We start from the raw sequence: 13,628 nt of genomic DNA, 5'->3' as shown, positions 1-13,628 counted from the left end.
GGTACTAAGTCCACTTCTATTTGTAGTTGTGATGGAGGTGCTGGCTCGGAGGGTAAAGGAGGGTTTACCGTGGGAGCTGCTGTATGCAGATGATCTGGTGTTGATTGCAGAGAGTATGGATGGACTGAAGGAGAAGATGAACAAGTGGAAGGAATGTATGGAGGCAAAAGGTTTGAAGGTGAATATCGGAAAGACGAAGGTGATGGCAAGTGGTAAAGCATGTGGTGAGGTGGAAAGGACTGGGAAGTGGCCGTGTGCTGTGTGCAGGAAGGGTGTCGGAGTGAACTCCATTCAGTGTACAATGTGTGCTGAATGGGTTCATCGAAAATGTAGTGGGGTGAGAGGGTCATTAACCAGTGTGGCAGCTACATTCAAGTGTAAGGTGTGCATCGAGGGAGCAGCAGATGAAGGAATTGTTGAGTTGGATCTTGGAGATGGTGTGAAGCTGGAAGGGGTGAAAACATTTTGCTATCTCGGAGACATGCTGAATGGAGAAGGTGGATCAGACTCTTCGACGGTTGCTCGAGTGAGATGTGCATGGAAGAAGTTTCGGGAACTGAGTGGCGTGCTGACAAAGAGGGGAGTGTCTTTGAAGCTGAATGGAAAGGTGTCTGCTACATGTGTGAGGAGTACGATGATTTATGGGAGTGAGACATGGGTACTGAACATGGAGCAGCAACAAAGGCTGGAAAGGGTGGAAATGCGAATGGTTCGGTGGATGTGTGGAGTATCGTTGAGAGAGAGGAAGACAAATGATGACTTGCGGAAGATGATGGGAATAGAGTCTGTGATGGAGGTTGTGAAGAGAAACAGGTTGAGATGGTTGGGTCATGTGTTGATGAAGGATGAAAGTGACTGGGTGAGAGGAGTGTTGGAAATGAGTGTAGTCGGAAGTAGAGGACGGGGAAGACCGAGAAAAACTTGGCTATATGTGGTGGAAGAGGAAATGTGGGCAAGGGGATTAAGAAGGGGAGATGCAGAAAACAGGGTAAAGTGGAGAAGATTGTCATGGGGCCCGCAAGGCTAACCCCTGCTTTCGTGGGGAAAATGGCCTTTAAATGCTTGTGTGTGTGTGTGTGTGTGTGTGTGTGTGTGTGTGTGTGTGTGTGTGTGTGTGTGTGTGTGTGTGTGTGTGTGTGTGTGTGTGTGTGTGTGTGTGTGTGTGTGTGTGGTTAGTACATACTTTAATACGCTGTTAGGGTTAGTACGTACTTTAATACGCTGTTATGGTTAGTACGTACTTTAATACGCTGTTAGGGTTAGTACGTACTTTAATACGCTGTTAGGGTTAGTACGTACTTTAATACGCTGTTATGGTTAGTACGTACTTTAATACGCTGTTAGGGTTAGTACGTACTTTAATACGCTGTTATGGTTAGTACGTACTTTAATACGCTGTTATGGTTAGTACGTACTTTAATACACTGTTATGGTTAGTACGTACTTTAATACGCTGTTATGGTTAGTACGTACTTTAATACGCTGTTAGGGTTAGTACGTACTTTAATACGCTGTTATGGTTCGTATGTACTTTAATACGCGGTTAGGGTTAGTACGTACTTTAATACGCTGCTCGAGTTAGTACGTACTTTAATAAGCTGTTAGGGTTAGTACCTACTTTAACACGCTGTTAGGGTTAGTACGTACTTTAACACGCTGTTAGGGTTCGTACGTACTTTAATACGCTGTTAGGGTTAGTACGTACTTTAATACGCTGTTATGGTTAGTACGTACTTTAATACGCTGTTATGGTTAGTACGTACTTTAATACGCTGTTATGGTTAGTACGTACTTTAATACGCTGTTAGGGTTAGTACGTACTTTAATACGCTGTTATGGTTCGTATGTACTTTAATACGCGGTTAGGGTTAGTACGTACTTTAATACGCTGTTAGGGTTAGTACGTACTTTAATACGCTGTTATGGTTCGTATGTACTTTAATACGCGGTTAGGGTTAGTACGTACTTTAATACGCTGTTATGGTTAGTACGTACTTTAATACGCTGTTAGGGTTTTTTTTTTTTTTTTTTTTTTTTTTTTTTTTGTATACCTTGGTCGAGGCTCGTATGAGAGCTAACACACAACTCACAGCAAGGAGGCATGAGACAAGAGGGGCGGGAGTGGAAGGGACAAAACATTGGGGAACAGACACAGGTGAACTGTGGAAGGGAGAGGGATGGGGATGGGACGGGGAACATGGCGAGGGGAAGATGGACATTAAAGGGACTTTCAGGAAGGAAAGCAGGAGAATTGAAGGAAGTGGGCTTGGGTGGATTATCGGGGTAGAAAAGATCGAGGATTTGGATGGGGGAAGATAAGAGGTGGTGGTGAACAGCTGTTTTGAAAGCCTGGAGGGAAGAATGGGAAAGAATAGAGTGAGGAAGTTTATTCCAAAGGCGGGAAAAAAGAGGAATGAAAGAGTGAAGATGAGCAGTGATTCGTGATTTTGGTAGTTTTACCAGAAGGGGGTTGTTGGCGGACCTTGAGCGCCCTGTGGAAATGTGGTTGGGACAAATCACAGAGAGAGCAGGGGGCAAGGCTGGAGAGGAGTCGGTAGAAGACAGAAAGACCACCGACCAACCTGCGGTGATTGAGTGAGAGGCCCAAAGACTCAGCTTCATTGCGGGAGATGCCAATGATCTTAAAAGCCCTGGTTTCGACAGCGTGAAGTCGAGAAAGGTGGGAGGCAGGAGCACCAGCCCAGAGGGGAGAGCAGTACTCCATCAGGCTACGGACAAAAGCTTTGTAAGTGGTCAGGAGCTCAAGAGGGCCAAGGAAGGACTTTGCACGACGGAGGATTCCCAGTCGGCGACTGGCTTTTGAGGCAAGGTTGGAAATGTGACTTTCCCAGGAAAGGTCATGGCAGATAGTGAGACCCAGAAGCTTGAAAGAAAAGATTTCTTCCAGAGGATTGTTGAGAAAGTGGATGGGGGGGTTTTGTAAACGGTCCTTTCGAAGAGACATAGTGAGAGTGTGAGATTTGTCTGGATTGAAAGACATGTTCCACGTGTTGGACCAGTTTGTGATTTTATCCAGATCTGCAGTGAGCGAAGAAGCTGCTGCTTGCCGGTCTGAGGGATGACAGATGGTACGGCAGAGGGTGGAGTCATCGGCAAAGAGAAATAGAGGATTTTCCAGAGAGTCCGAGAGATCATTGATGAAAACCAGAAAAAGAACAGGGCCCAGAACGCTACCTTGAGGAACTCCAGCCTGCACAGGAAGAGGGGATGAAAGAACTCCATTTAGGGCCACACGTTGACTGCGACAGGAGAGGAAGTCTGCGAGCCATGAGTGGAGATGGCCTTGAATACCATGGGAAGAGAGTTTGGTGAGTAGGGCAGGGTGCCAGACTGTGTCAAAAGCACGTGATATGTCCAGGGATACGGCTCGGATTTCCTGTCTGGCATTGAGGACCTCCATCCATTGATGGGAGAGCAGTAGCAGCATATCTAGGGTAGAGTGACCTGGTCTGAAACCAAATTGATGATTGGAAATCAAGCCATTGGAGAAGAGGAAGGATTTCATGTCTGAAGCGAAGGTTAGTACGTACTTTAATACGCTGTTATGGTTCGTATGTACTTTAATACGCGGTTAGGGTTAGTACGTACTTTAATACGCTGCTCGAGTTAGTACGTACTTTAATAAGCTGTTAGGGTTAGTACGTACTTTAACACGCTGTTATGGTTCGTACGTACTTTAATACGCTGCTCGAGTTAGTACGTACTTTAATAAGCTGTTAGGGTTAGTACGTACTTTAACACGCTGTTATTGTTAGTACGTACTTTAATACGCTGTTATGGTTAGTACGTACTTTAATACGCTGTTATGGTTAGTACGTACTTTAATACGCTGTTAGGGTTAGTACGTACTTTAATACGCTGTTATGGTTAGTACGTACTTTAATACGCTGTTATGGTTAGTACGTACTTTAATACGCTGTTAGGGTTAGTACGTACTTTAATACGCTGTTAGGGTTAGTACGTACTTTAATACCCTGTTAGGGTTAGTACGTACTTTAATACGCTGTTAGGGTTAGTACGTACTTTAATACGCTGTTAGGGTTAGTACGTACTTTAATACGCTGTTAGGGTTAGTACGTATTTTAATACGCTGTTAGGGTTAGTACGTACTTTAATACGCTGTTATGGTTAGTACGTACTTTAATACGCTGTTATGGTTAGTACGTACTTTAATACGCTGTTATGGTTCGTATGTACTTTAATACGCGGTTAGGGTTAGTACGTACTTTAATACGCTGTTATGGTTAGTACGTACTTTAATACGCTGTTATGGTTAGTACGTACTTTAATACGCTGTTATGGTTCGTATGTACTTTAATACGCGGTTAGGGTTAGTACGTACTTTAATACGCTGCTCGAGTTAGTACGTACTTTAATAAGCTGTTAGGGTTAGTACATACTTTAACACGCTGTTATGGTTAGTACGTACTTTAATACGCTGCTCGAGTTAGTACGTACTTTAATAAGCTGTTAGGGTTAGTACGTACTTTAACACGCTGTTAGGGTTAGTACGTACTTTAATACGCTTGGCATGCAGCTACCTATTATAATTACAGAAATTTCTGTCCGAGGAGCCACCGAAAAAAATCGCCTCTGAAGGTCAAGGTCAAGGTCATGATTAAAGGTCATGATACAAGGGTAAGGAATCTGCTATATCGAGCTGCAGCCGTTCATTTTAGGCCATATTAATGTATTACCAACGGATAGGAATGTGCCCCTAAATCTATCAGGAAAATACATTTAGAAGCCGCTATGATGACGTATATAGTATTAATGACGTCATCACAGCCAACAATTGAAGCAAATAGTTGAAGAATCTCCTCAGTTTGCTCCAACTATCATCAAACTGTACGAAATTATTGTAAATATAGTTCAAACAGATGGAAACCGTGTCCCAAAATCCACTTTTGAGTATGTTGTGACGCTCCTGAAGGATATGACGTCATAAACGGTGTCATGACGCTGCGTACACTGGGTAGTACGATGTCCTCATGATGCATCGCAGAAGCTGGAGACTACCATTTCTGGGCTACATCTACCTATTGCAGATGAAGGTCAGAACTGGTTGACTACAGCTTCTGCGATGCTGCGCAACAGAACATGCTCTGTAACCCGACTTCAACAGAAAAATGTCGCTTATCCATGGCGTCATTTGGAAAATGACATCATCAGTTACAAACAAGAGTCGAGAACTGATATTTGCTTCAAGTGTAAATCAAGTCAGGTGATTAGTATCTGGTACTCTCATCTCTCCTTGGTGCGATTCATCAACATTCTGGAATAAGCTGATGCTGGTTCCATGAAATGAAGTCTCTGCAGTATTGGGAGAGGGGTTATGATCCAAGTTGTCCAAGGCCCCGGTAGTGAATAATCCCCAGCGTAAATGTGCTGGACAGACCACACCGTCCTCGTTGAAGCGCTCGCTTACGGATGTCGCTCGCCACTCCTCAATATCTAGCACTCGGTGGTAAGATACGCTCAGGCCCAACTGATTGAGTTCACTGATCAGCGCCTTGCTCCTGGTTCGAGAGTGAACATCCAGCCCCATGTAAATGGGAAGATGAGGCTCGCTATCCGGGTTGTGTCTCGATTTGGTTGTCTCAACGCATGTTTTCTTCACATTGAAATCGATCAACTGAGTAATCGTCAAGCAGGCCTGGGACCCCTGACCCAATCTCTCGACGTCTGGGCCATTAAGTATCAACGAAACCAGTGATAGCAGGCTGGATGGGACTGATTCGCTTTGACAGTCGGGAGGAAAGGTACCAGTGAAAATGGAACATTGCAGGGCATGCTTCTGATCTCCCTGAACTGAGTCACATTTTCCAGGAATTTCCGATATGTCTCCTCAACACTTTCAGCACCTGCAACTGGGCAGTTGGCAGGACATTTCAGTGGATCGGACGTTGAGATTTGGCATATGACGCATTTACTCCAGTCCAGCTCTGTTTCAACTGCATCCTGCTCCTGGGTCTGAAATTGATAAAAATGCATAGCATCCCCAGAATATTCTGAATAGTGTTCAGTGATGATGGTAAAATAGGGCAGATTAGTTTATCCGAATCAGCTAGCACGTTCGGCACTGCCATCACGGTACCTATTGGTGTAATAGCACCAGTTTGTGTGGTTTCTTTTCGATCGTTTACAGCATCAATAATTCATAGCCCTCACGTTACTGCTCGGGAACATTGTTTGTTTACTTTTTTACGACCGAATGAAGTTGAAAATTTGCTGAAAAAGGGTCCAATAAACCCGGGCTGCCCGTCAATATACAAGATTCATATTCTTTACGATGGTGTTTGGCTGACTCGGCCTGTTGGTCTAAGCTCTGTCCAAGATGCACTCTGCTTACATCTGAACAACAGCAAATCTCTGAAAATCAACTCATCATAGTTAGGGTTTTTTACTTGAAGAATCCAGATGCAGGCATACGTATGTTATACTTTACCTTGCTCTTCATCGAAAATGATTCAGAAGCTTCATTAAAAAAAATAAAATTCCATAATGCAGTTTCAATGTGAGACAGCCAAAATATTTATTGTGGAACTTCTGAAGCCGTTTCTCCAAAACTAAAAGGGAAGTTTTTTTTAAAGGAAATTGGTACATTTCTACATCAGAACAGTAAGGTTCTAAGCCAGGTATCCTTAATCCTACTCCCATCATCGACATCGATATGCCACGTCACCTGGTCTGGTGCATCTTGGATTGGACAGCTAACCACCTATCTACCTACCTACCTGTTAAGATAGCCAAACTATTTATCAAGGAATGCAGATTTGATTCCTTCACCACGCAAACTGGTCCAAAATAGTACAACGAGATAGGCCTAGTAGCCTTGGTAGGTCTTGTGCTCCATTGATTTTTTTAGTCCATGACCACACATTTTTATCCCCCCCCCCCACCCCCTGGAGGGAGGGACCGGGATATTGCAATCATCCAATTTGTTACTTACGAAATCTAAAGATTTCATAAGTATATTGATGACTTCCGTCGTGTGTGTGTGTGTGTGTGTGTGTGTGTGTGTGTGTGTGTGTGTGTGTGTGTGTGTGTGTGTGTGTGTGTGTGTGTGTGTGTGTGTGTGTGTGTGTGTGTGTGTGTGTGTGTGTGTGTGCACGATAACTCGAGAATGGAAGAAGCTACCAATGTCAAATTACACCATGTGATTCAGGAGGGTGATGGATCGCGCTGATTAGATTTTAGTCAAAATCTGTCAAAGGTCAAGGTCACAGTGAGGTCAAACATAATTCCGTAAATTCATGTGGAGAAATGGAGTATTTTTGCTTCGGTCGACGTTACGAGTTCGTTTTAACTTCGATTTTAATTTTGTCTTCGGTTTTTGTGATCGCTTAGGATGCTTAACGCTTGGTTCTCGAAATTCTGGTAAAAATTGGATGTTTTGGAGACATTTTAAGATTGCATAAAAATATTTCACTCGCTGCGTCACGGCTCGTCACGTGGTGCAGCGCGCTTGAGCAGACTCGTCGTTGAGTCACGTAAAGGTTTTGCGTGTGCGCACTGACGGTGTTTTCAATAAAGATGGTGTTTAAAAGTCTTTTTTATCCCAATAAAGGTTATCGTCGCATGCCTGACTCGCTAAGCCATCGGATTATGTAAAGATTCTTGGTGGATGGCCGAATATTACGGTTTTGTGACTTTGATAAAATAATATTAAATAATTGCGTGGAGAAACGGAGATTTTTGCTTCGGTCAACGTTACGATTTTTGATGGTTTGGTACAGAATCATCGTAGAAACTTCTGGTTTGTGCCGCTACCTTCTCTGGAGACAGCTTTTATTAGACAAGGTCAGAGGTCAAGTTGACGATTTCGTAAGTACCAGTCTATGACTGCTTGTTTGTCTGTTTGTTTGTCTATCTGTTAGCAACTTTACGGCAAAACGGCTTTACCAAACATTATCAAATTTAATCCACAGGTGGGCAATGAACCTTGGACGACCCCATTAACTTTTGGGTCCAATTGGATCAAAGGTCAAGGTCAAGGTCACGAAAAGATCAAAATCGTTTTTCGCTCATAACTTCGTCAAAAATGATCTGATTTACTTCAAATCAAGCTTATAGTGAACCTTATTCTATTTGTCACTTATAATCCTACCCATTCCTATAGTGAAAAATGCATATTTGTGAAGGTCAGTAGGGTCCGAAGTTTTCGGGGTCATGGTCATCGGTCAAAATTACACTTTTATCTGGCTTGTGATGGTGAAATTGTTTGGGCACCGAACACTCGGTCGGCGGATTCAGGATTGACTTGACGCGCGCAAACTGAGAGGGTCCTGCGTATGACGTATGTTTCGTGCGTAAGCATTTCCGGTATTACGTATTACGTATGACATATGAAAATCGCCTTCTCCCCTTCTCCTGCAGAACACAATCAATGCCGAAATGATTACAATGTCAAACAATTGTCTCTGGGCATTAAGCTTTGTTTAATTCACGATGGACAGTTGTGGCCAAAAGTATCGACACTTTTGCACAATTTCTTCCAGAAAATTGTTTTAATTTATAAAATATTTTGTTCTCCACCGATGTATTTATTTGGTTCACAGTGGAACAAAACAAAAAAAAAGCTGAAAAAAAATTACTAAATATTCGCTTATTCCACACAGAAATCCTGAAAAGGGCCGGGACAATATTATTGGCACCTTTTAGAAGTTGTTAGAAATCATTAGATTTCAAGCAGGTGATTCTCCTTTCCTTTGGAATTGAACTCACCTGTGGTGAGTTACAGGTGCCTGCAATATAAAAATCACTCATTTAACCAGTTTGAATAGAGAAAAGGAGTCATTCTGCTGTTTTGTGTCACTGTGTGTAACACAATGAACATGGAGAAAAGAAAGGAAAACAGAGAATTGTTTGAGGAGGTCAGAAACAAGATTGTATCCAAGCATGGACAATCTCAAGGCGACAAGTCCATCTCCAAAGACCTTGATGTTCCTGTATCCACCGTACGCAATGTTATCAGGAAGTTTAAGGCCCATGACAATGTAGTCAACCTCCCTGGACGTGGCCACAAGAGAAAAACTTGATCAAAAATTGCAGCGAAGGATTGCTCGAATGGTGGAGAGAGCACCTCGATCAACTGCCAAACAGATTCAAGCTGACCTTCAGACACAAGTTACGACAGTTTCAACTTGCACCATCCGTCACCAACTCAATGAAAGGGGGTTCTGTGGTAGGAGACCCAGGAGGACCCCACTGGAGACAGAGGGAGAGAGAGACATAAGAAAGCCTAACTGGAGTTTGCCAAAACACACCTGAACGAGCCAACTCCTTCTGAGAGAATGTCCTATGGACAGATGAGACCAAATTAGAGCTTTTTGGTGAAGCACATCATCTCTGTGTTTACAGAAAACAAAATGAACCCTTCAAAGAAAAGAACACCTTCCCTACAGTCAAACATGGAGGAGGTTTAGTAATGTTTTGGGGGTTGCTGTGCTGCCTCTGGTACTGGGTGCCTTGAGTGTGTGCACGACATCATGAAATCAGGAAATTACCAAGGTGGCATTTTGGAGCACAATGTTCAACCCAGTGTCAGAAAGCTGGGTCTCTGTCGAAGGTCATGGGTCTTGCAGCAGGAAAATGACCCCAAACACACTTCAAAAAGCACCCACGAATGGTTCAAGACAAAACGCTGGACTGTTCTGAAGTGGACAGCAATGAGTCCAGATCAAAATCCCATTGAACAACTGTGGGGAAATCTGAAAACAGCAGTTGGGAGAAGGCACCCTTCAAATCTTGGATAACTGGAGCAGTTTACACAAGAAGATTGGGACAAACTACCAGTAGTGAGGTGTAGGAAGCTCGTTCATGGCTATAGGAAGTGCTTGACTGCAGGTATTTTGTCCAAAGGTTGTGATACCAAATATCAAGTCTTGGGGTTAATAATTTTGTCAATGCCCATCAATTTTTATTTTCTGATTTAAAAGGATATATTAAGTTCTGAATCTAAAACAAAGGTTCCGTAATATTAACAGTGCAATAAAGAATTGTGGAGAACAAACACTTCTGTCAATGTCAACCTAATTTAGAGAAAACAGTTATTTGAAAAAAGTGCAAGGGTGACAATATTTTTGGACAGTGGTGTTGGGCTATCCCATTGTCATCACCATTCGGTCCCATGCTGTTGCTGTGAATTTGGAATAAAAAAACAGAATGGCTCCTCGAGTTGTTTGGAGGCTGGAGAGTACTTTTGTGAAGCCTTTGAGATAGATAGATAGATAGATGGATAGAGATATCAGTTCTGTTCATTGTTGCTGGAGGAAGCTCTTTTGGGATTAATCTCCAATGTATCCAGCTACCTATCTAAGTCCCACAAGTTTAAATATGCATCAGATCAGTATGTACCTGTATACATTGGAGATAGAGGGGATATTGACATTGTATGTGGATATTGATTGTATGTGGATATTGTATGTGGATATACATTGTATGTGGATATTGATTGTATGTGGATATTGATTGTATGTGGATATTGATTGTATGTGGATATTGTATGTGGATATTGTTTGTATGTGGATATTGTTTGAATGTGGATATTGTATGTGGATATTGATTGTATGTGGATATTGATTGTATGTGGATATTGATTGTATGTGGATATACATTGTATGTGGATATTGATTGTATGTGGATATTGATTGTATGTGGATATTGACAGGACTTGTGTGCAGGTAGTTTGTGTGCAGATGGGTCGGATAATGATACTGGGGTCGGTGCAGCGCAAGCAAAATGGACCGAACGACGTCCTCCTGTGGCAAAGTACCTTGTGAGTGTCCATGTGTATCTCACCATCCGCCTTTGGTTCCAGAGCTGATTTGGTCCGGCTGTAAGCTCCAATGTTAGCGATTTCGGCTCTGGAGGTGTCAGGGTCTGTCGACTATATCCTGACTGTTGCTCCGGTTCAGGGCCCCAGAAATTGAGGTCAAACTTTTTCTTATCCCAGGTCATGTTCATTAACCAGCCCCAAAACCCCATGCCTTGATCAGACTCAGAAACCTGGTCTTATGGAGACAAACCGAGGCTAAAATCGCTCTCATTTTCCGTGCGTGCGTGCGTCCATTATTGGATCCAGAGCTTTATTGAATCCTTGGTACATTATTACCATGATAAGCCCTTTGTTGACTTCTTCATGGAGTTATAGTTTGCAAAACATCATTGTGCAGCCAGTAAAGGCTATAGTATACAAGGCAAGACGAGTGTGATGAACGAGCGAATGGAAAAGAAAAAGAAAAACATTCTTGTTTTATTTCAACCTTTTGTGTATAAAAAAGGCGTTTCTCATTGGAGAATCAGCACGACACGAATGACGTCGATCGTCCACGTGACTGATCATTGTGATTACCGGACGTGACCCACTGTCCTTTTGGGTGCTTGTTGAAGATCTTTCACCTTCAGGAACCTTTGGATTTAACATATCTGCTCCTGAATGTCTATCTGCTCTCAAAATTGTTTTTGTGCAAATCATCCTATCGTTGATTCAAGTGAAGGCATTTTGGATTATTACGGTTCCTACCGTTGTTTCCCCAATGGATGCAAAATACCGATTTAAAATCTCCGTAACTCATAGTCCACAGTCTTTACTCTCACGATAACTCTTACTGTGTACTTAAAGAAAGCATTATTCTTCAGCCTTCCACCAACTGTCTTGTGAAACATTTCAAGATTGTGTAATTTCTATCAAGGTTCCTGAGACGGGCACCGGCGCGTAATGGTAATGCCCATTCGTATCCCCAACTTCATTCTGTGTGATTATTTTCTTTGGCAATATTTGAATTGTGAAGTCTTGAGAAAAAGGCCACAAATTCTTAAAGAGCAGAGTGTGAGTCTCAACCACACTGAACCGAGGAGGACGTGCGTCACGGAGTAGCTCAAGGAGGAGTGAATAGTTTCATCGGGTAGTTCGAAGGGAATGGCGATCACACCGAAAATGTTCATGAAAAACAAGTCTCCAAAGAATATTCATATTTGATGAATATATAGTGGCTTTATGATTCCCTGGGCCATCCCATACTTGTCCCAAACATTTTCTCTTTAAGGAGTGAGGCTCATGGAAGAGCAAGGTAGATCTGACAGTGAGGCAAACATCAAGGGAGCGAATGAATAGGAGAGGAGAGAACAATGTAACTACTAAGTCAGGTGGTTGACTTAAGTAAGGTTGAAGGGGGTAATAAATATCATCGGATAGAATTGTGGATAACATGAGATGGGGTGCACCGTTTGCTTGAAGACATGGAGGGAAGACCGAGGCAGAACAGCCTCTGAAAGGTGATTCTATAGACTGGAAAAGAAAGGAGTCATAGAGCTGAGGTGTGCAGACATCCTGGATTTTGGACGTTTAACCAGGAGGGGGTTACTGGAAGATCATGTACACCCTGGAGTTGTGGAGTAGGGTCGGACAGCTGAGAGAGCAGAGTGACTGAGGAGAGGTGGTCACAATTCTAGCTGTGATGTGAAAGGAACAGACTTTGTGATTCGACCTCGTCGCTGGAGATTCCAACAATTTTTCAAGCTTTAGATTTCACACTCGAGAAGAGACGGACGTGTTGCTGGGGCACCAGCCCACAGCAGAAAGTAGTAATCCATTGAGCTACAAACAAAAGCTTTTACACTGTGAGTTGTTCTGATTTTCCAATGAAAGACTTGGATTGACGGAGGACGTGCAATCTACGGCGAGCTTTGCAGGCTAACTTTGTTTTTTCTTTTTCTAGGATTTCATATTATTTCTCCCTGGCAGAGAAATTGACCTTCATAATATGCAGACAGCCTTGAATGAAGCGGCATCTTATAACAGTTTTAAGTTCATATCTACTTTGTCTTTGAGTTCACCAAGCAATTTTAAAATGAAATAAAAGGTTATTCAGACGCGTCAAAACTGTGCTGCAAGTCAGATTTTCTGAAAGAACGAGTCGTCATAAAGGTATTGGGTGAGGCCCAGGCTTATTTGACTGTCAACAACCAGATTAGAATGATTAAAGAGAAACAAACAATCAATAAAGACTTGAAAACAGAAGCGAAGACGAGTAAGGTTTTCTCTTCTTCTTTTGAATGCAGCACAAAGCTATAGCATTGGCTGAGGGTGGGGCTGTGCCACTGATGCAGTGCCCTCTGTAGGTTAGGGCAGGAATTTGTAATTTGTTCAGGTTGCCGACGATGGGTCTTCGTGAAGATCTTCAAAGTCCACCAACTAATACCGGTGGACGGAATGTATATATTACATACAAGGTTAAGGCTCGTGGAAGAACGAGAACATAGAAAGGATCTGGAAGCAACAGAACAAAAGGAACAAAAGAGAAACGGGGGGTGGGGGGGGGAACACCACCAACATGGTTGAAGGACAAAATAAGAGGGATATTTGGACAAACAATGAGTGCAGGGAGGAATGAGTGGTAGGTGAGGATGCATGGGGTGGTCAAGGTGTGCAGAGAAGCAATTCAACATCCATCCGAGGGACGGCACACACGTTGGTGAATCACTGTGCCTGTGAAACACCGGTATGACAGTTTATAGCTGTGTCGGGATTCAAACCCAGGTGAGACAGCTTCGAGGGGAGTGTGCGTACCTATGGGGCATGGTGCCAGTCCAAGATTTTCTCT

The sequence above is a fragment of the Eptatretus burgeri genome, chromosome 11 (assembly GCF_056783735.1).
Source record: "Eptatretus burgeri isolate ZD-2024b chromosome 11, Ebu_testis_v1, whole genome shotgun sequence".
Classification (NCBI taxonomy): Eukaryota; Metazoa; Chordata; class Myxini; order Myxiniformes; family Myxinidae; genus Eptatretus; species Eptatretus burgeri.
This window is presented reverse-complemented; position numbering follows the sequence as displayed.